The following is a 6,000-nucleotide window of genomic DNA, read 5'->3' as shown; positions in this document are numbered from 1 at the left end:
TTCACCCAGCGTCATAAAATTTCACAGGAGTGACATTTGTGCAGCTATTTTTACTGGCCTTTTAAAGGCAATTCTCATTTCTGTTGGTAGGAATTAGTCCTGACACTTCTCTGGTCAGTGTGACCTTGCTTCCCAGTGAATTGCTGATTTGGTTCCACAGTCAAATTAATTACAAATAGGAGATAGTTCATAGGGATTAATTAGGGCATGGATGTGCCATATGGATTCTGGAGCAACAGTTGGTACCACCAGGTTCTGATTTTTCATTGGGTGTTTGATTGGTGTTTGGAAATGAGAGGGAGAACAAAACCCTTCTCTCTGACAGACCGCTGATTGCTGTTATTATTTCCATGTCTCCTGCCTGCTCCAAGTCAGGATAATTGGTTAAAAAAAACCCCAAACTGTCCCTTCCTGTTAGAAATCTGTGTCCTGGGGATGTTCAATGAACCAGCTGTCAGTGCAGTTACCAAACCCTCCGTTCTTCAGGTCATTTAAGGGAAAATGTGGCTTTCTGTCGAGACTCGTGTTTGGGAAAACTCAAGGTGCCTTTCTCTGTATTTTTGGTACTTTCCAAAGTTCTGCTTGTGCTTTCTGAGGGAACACATCATCTCACTGGAAAGCAGGATGGGCAAGGAGTTTTAGGAGGGAATTTGAGCCTTTTTGTGCTGTTTGACTGGGAGGGAAAGCCCTGCATTGGAGCTCTGTGGTCACTGGTGGCTCCTGGGGGTGGGCTGAGCTGTCACTGGTGAATGCAGAGCTCAGAGAGCGAGGGCTGGCCCTGGGTGACACTGAGGTGGCAGCAGTGGCGCGCTGGCTGTCCCCGTGGCTGCTTCAGGAGCTCTGAGCATGTCTGCAGGCACCAGGTAAGAGCTGAGGGGCTGGCTGTGGGGTCTCTGAGCATTTCCCTGCTGAAAAGAGCCTTTGCAGGGCGTTCTTCCAGAATCAGGAACTTGTCTGACATTTCCAAATCGAAATTTAATTCAATTTCAGTTTCCAAATGGAAATGTCAGGGCCGGGGCTCTGAGCATGTCTGCAGGCACCAGGTAAGAGCTGAGGGGCTGCATGTGGGATCTCTGAGCATTTCCCTGCTGAAAAGAGCCTTTGCAGGGTGTTTCTTCAGAATCAGGAACTTGTCTGACATTTCCAAATCGAAATTTAATTCAATTTCAGTTTCCAAATGGAAATGTCAGGGCCGGGGCTCTGCAGGCACCAGGTAAGAGCTGTGGGGCTGGCTGTGGGGTCTCTGAGCATTTCCCTGCTGAAAAGAGCCTTTGCAGGGTGTTTCTTCAGAATCAGGAGCTCGTCTGATGTTTCCAAATCGAAATTTAATTTAATTTCAATTTCCAAATGGAAATGCCAGCAGGAGCTCGGTGAGAGGTCCCTTAGGAGGTGTCACATCACATGGAGCTTGTTTTACAGGAGTGGCTCTGGTTTTGGGCTGTGTTGGAAACACAGCTGCAGCACCTCTTGTCTTTTTTATCAAGGTTTAGATCAATTTGAGTGATGAAAAATTACTAAAAACGTTTTGCTTACTTCCCTTACTTTGGTGCTTTCAGACTCGAGTCTGTAAGTTTGTCCTTCCATCGATGGAGGAGATTATTGAGTTATTGCTAATGAAAACATTTCCATGTACAAATCTAAGTTTTAGAACAAAATTACAATTTTTTGGGTTTTTTAAAGCAACAAAATTACAATTTTTGGAGTTTTTTTACAGGAGTGTCTCTGATTTTTGGGCTGTGTTGGAAACACAACTGCTCCTTGGAGTTTGTCACCCTTGTCTTTTTTACCAAGGTTTAGATCAGTTGGAGTGATGAAAAATTACTAAAAATGTTTTGCTTAGTTCCCTTACCAAAAAATCTGACTGCTTTTAGTATTTTCAGATTAGAGTTTGTTTTTCCTTTCATTGATGGAGGAGACTATTGAGTTATTGAGTAGAAGCATTTCCATGTACAAATCTAAATGTTTTCTTAATTTATAGAACAATATTACAAATTTTGAGGTTTTTAAAATAAATTTTTGGGTTTTTTATTGTTCTTATAGAACAAAATTACAATTTTTTGAGGTTTATAAAGCAACTTGTTTTACAGGAGTGTCTCTGTTTTTTGACTGTGTTGGAAACACAGCTGCAGCACCTCTTGTCTTTTTTATCAAGGTTTAGATCAGTTTGAGTGATGAAAAGTTATTAAAAATGTTTTGCTTAGTTCCTTCACCAAAGGGTCTGACTGCCTTTAGTGCTTTCAAATTAGAGTTTGTAAGTTTATCCTTCCATTGATGTAGGAGATTATTGAGTTATTGCTAATGAAAACATTTCCATGTACAAATCTAAGTGTTCTCTTAGTTTTTAGAACAATATTACAATTTTTTGGGTTTTTTAAAGCAACAAAATTACAATTTTTGGGGGTTTTTTACAGGAGTGTCTCTGTTTTTTGGGCTGTGTTGGAAACACAGCTGCTCCTTGGAGTTTGTCACCCAGCACCTCTTCTCTTTTTTGAAATGGATTTATCAAAGTTTAGATCAGTTGGAGTGATGAAAAATTACTAAAAACATTTTATTTAGTTCCCTTACCAAAGGGTCTGACTGCCTTTAGTGCTTTCAGACTGGAGTTTGTAAATTTGTCCTTCCATTGATGTAGGAGATTATTGAGTTATTGCTAATGAAAACATTTCCATGTACAAATCTGTTTTCTTGATTTATAGAACAAAATTACAAATTTTTGGGGTTTTAAAAACAAATTTTGGGGTTTTTTATTGTTCTTATAGAACAATATTACAATTTTTTGAGGTTTTTAAAGCAACTTGTTTTACAGGAGTGTCTCTGGTTTTTGGAAACACAGCTGCCCCTTGGAGTTTGTCACCCAGCACCTCTTGTCTTTTTTGAAATGGGTTTATCAAGGTTTAGATCAGTTTGGAGTGATGAAAAGTTATTAAAAATTTTTCTTTTTGACAGGCTTAATTTCCTTACCAAAGGGTCTGACTGCCTTTAGTGCTTTCAGACTGGAGTTTGTAAATTTGTCCTTCCATTGATGGAGGAGATTATTGAGATATTGCTAAAGAAAACATTTCCATGTACAAATCTAAGTGTTCTCTTAGTTTTTAGAACAAAATTATAAATTTTTGGGTTTTTTAAAACAACTCACAAGTCTGAATGCAGGATTCTAGACAAAGAATTGTCATGAAATATCTCTTTTTTAGATATGTACCATCCTCAGCCCTTCATTAATGGATTTTTTTGCCCCTCACTTCAAAGCAAACACCCAGCTCATGACAGATAACGTGCAAGTGATGCAAATACTGGGAAATAACTGGAAAATTTGGGTCAAGGACTGAGAGCACAGAGCTTGCTTTGAACAAGGCAGAGAGGGTTGGGAATGTGAGGAATTCCTGGGGTCCCAGCCCTTGGCAGGGGGAGAATTAAAACCCAGATGTTGGGGAAATTGTGATAAATTTTAAGAATTTAGGAAATATTTTGGTACAGCCTGGAGATTTTTAATTATAGGCACAGTTTTTCTAAAGAATTCTGTGGTTCTAAAGGTATTTAGTGTGGAAATTAATGTGCTTAGGTGAAACTTTATTTTAAAAAGTCTTTTCTGGGTTTGGATAGTCTTAGAGTTTACAAGAATAAATTTCTTATAAGCTGTGAAATTTAATCACTGATGGAGAGTTTGTGATGAATTTTAACACCTAAATTTGTTGATTTAATAATTCGCTGACTGCCATCAACTTCTGTGAGTCAAAAAAAAATCCCCAAACTTTCCTCACCCACCACTTTTGGCAAGGAAAGGATGAGATCCAGTGCTTGGGGTTGTAGCTGGGGATAATCCAGAGGATCACCAGAGAAATTTAGGAACACCCAGTTAGGAGCTGGATAATCCAAAAAATTGCCTTCCTTGGGATTGGGTCGCTGAAAATTCTGTGATTTGGGGGGCTGGAGAATCCAGAGCCACAAGGGCTTGGTGGTGATGCTGATGCTTCATTCCTGACCCAGCTGTGATGCTGGGAAATGAGGTGTGGAATTGGGAGCTTTCCATGGAAAATGAGGTGTGGAATTGAGAGTTTTCCATGGAAAATGAGGTGTGGAATTGAGAGTTTTCCATGGAAAATGAGGTGTGGAATTGAGAGTTTTCCATGGAAAATGAGGTGTGGAATTGAGAGTTTTCCATGGAAAATGAGGTGTGGAATTGAGAGTTTTCCATGGAGAGTGAGGAGAGGAATGGAGAGTTTTCCATGGAGAATGAGCTATGGAATGGTGAGCTTTCCATGGAGAGTGAGGAGAGGAATGAAGAACTTTCCATGGATAATGAGGAGAGGAATGGAGAGTTTTCCATGGAAAATGAGCTATGGAATTGTGAGTTTTCCATGGAGAGTGAGGAGAGGAATGGAGAGTTTTCCATGGAAAATGAGCTATGGAATGGAGAGTTTTCCAAGGAGAGTGAGCTATGGAATGGTGAGTTTTCCATGGAAAATGAGGAGAGGAATGGAGAGGTTTCCATGGAAAATGTGCTATGGAATGGTGAGCTTTCCATTTCCATGGAAAATGAGCTATGGAATTGTGAGTTTTCCGTGGAGAATGAGCTGTGGAATGGAGAGTTTTCCATGGAAAATGAGGAGAGGAATTGAGAGTTTTCCATGGAAAATGAGCTGTGGAATGGAGAGTTTTCCATGGAAAATGAGGAGAGGAATTGAGAGTTTTCCATGGAAAATGAGCTGTGGAATTGAGAGTTTTCCATGGAAAATGAGCTATGGAATGCTGAGTTTTCCATGGAGAGTGAGCTGTGGAATGATGAGTTTTCCATGGAGAATGAGCTATGGAATGGTGAGTTTTCCATGGAGCCCCACATGTGTGTGAGCCTGGGCAGACCCTGCTCACTGAGGTGAATTTTGGGGATTGTGGTCATTGGCACCTGCAAGGAGCTGCTGGTTGAGTGAAGAAGTGATAGAATCCGGAGTTGGATGATTTTTGTGGGTTTTTTCCAGCTCAGGATATTTTGTGATTGTCAGAAATCGGGCTGCAGCCTCACCATCAGAGGGGGATGATCTTGGGGCTCTTTCCTTACAGCACTTCACATTTTCAGCCCCTTTTTTAAAGGTAGAACCCACAAGGAGCATTTCCTTGTACAAGGGACCTCTGTTGTGCCTCACCATCACAGGGGGCTGATCTTGGGGCTCTTTCCTTAAAGCATTTCACATTTTCAACATGTTTTTTAAAGGTGGAACCCACAATGAACATTTCCTTGTACAAGGGATCTCTCTTGTGCCTCACCATCACAGGTAGCTGATCTTGGGGCTCTTTCCTTACACCACTTCACATTTTCAACGTGTTTTTTAAAGGTGGAACCCACAATGAACATTTCCTTGTACAAGGGATCTCTCTTGTGCCTCACCATCGCAGGGGGCTGATCTTGGGGTTTTTTCCTTCAACCATTTCACATTTTCAGCCCCTTTTTTAAAGGTAGAAACCACAAAGAACGATTCCTTGTACAAAGGACCTCTCTTGTGCCTCACCATCACAGGTAGCTGATCTTGGGGCTCTTTCCTTACACCACTTCACATTTTCAACATGTTTTTTAAGGTGGAACCCACAATGAACATTTCCTTGTACAAGGGACCTCTCTTGTGCCTCACCATCAGAGGGGGATGATCTTGGGGCTCTTTCCTTACAGCACTTCACATTTTCAACGTGTTTTTTAAAGGTGGAACCCACAATGAACATTTCCTTGTACAAGGGATCTCTCTTGTGCCTCACCGTCGCAGGGGGCTGATCTTGGGGTTTTTTCCTTCAACCATTTCACATTTTCAGCCCTTTTTTTAAAGGTAGAAACCACAAAGAACGTTTCCTCATACAAAGGACCTCTCTTGTGCCTCACCATCACAGGGAGCTGATCTTGGGTCACTTCCCTTACACCATTTCACATTTTCAGCCCCTTTTTTAAAGGTAGAAACCACAAAGAACGTTTCCCTGTACAATGCACCTCTCTTGTGCCTCTCCCTTCCTGCTGGGACA

At 41.1% G+C, this 6,000-nt stretch overlaps 1 protein-coding gene across 1 annotated transcript in view; it reads left to right on the top strand.

Moving 5' to 3' along the window:
- Window positions 1-786: 786 nt before the first annotated feature.
- GJC1 (gap junction protein gamma 1) overlaps window positions 787-6,000 on the top strand; it is a 28,136-nt gene continuing 22,922 nt past the window's right edge. The window contains exon 1 of the mRNA XM_059489343.1: window positions 787-863. The gene's annotated coding sequence lies outside the window, so the exon portion shown is untranslated. The remainder of the gene's footprint in view (window positions 864-6,000) is intronic.

This window comes from Ammospiza nelsoni, chromosome 26 (genome assembly GCF_027579445.1).
Source record: "Ammospiza nelsoni isolate bAmmNel1 chromosome 26, bAmmNel1.pri, whole genome shotgun sequence".
In the NCBI taxonomy this organism is placed as follows: Eukaryota; Metazoa; Chordata; class Aves; order Passeriformes; family Passerellidae; genus Ammospiza; species Ammospiza nelsoni.
This window is presented reverse-complemented; position numbering and strand designations above follow the sequence as displayed.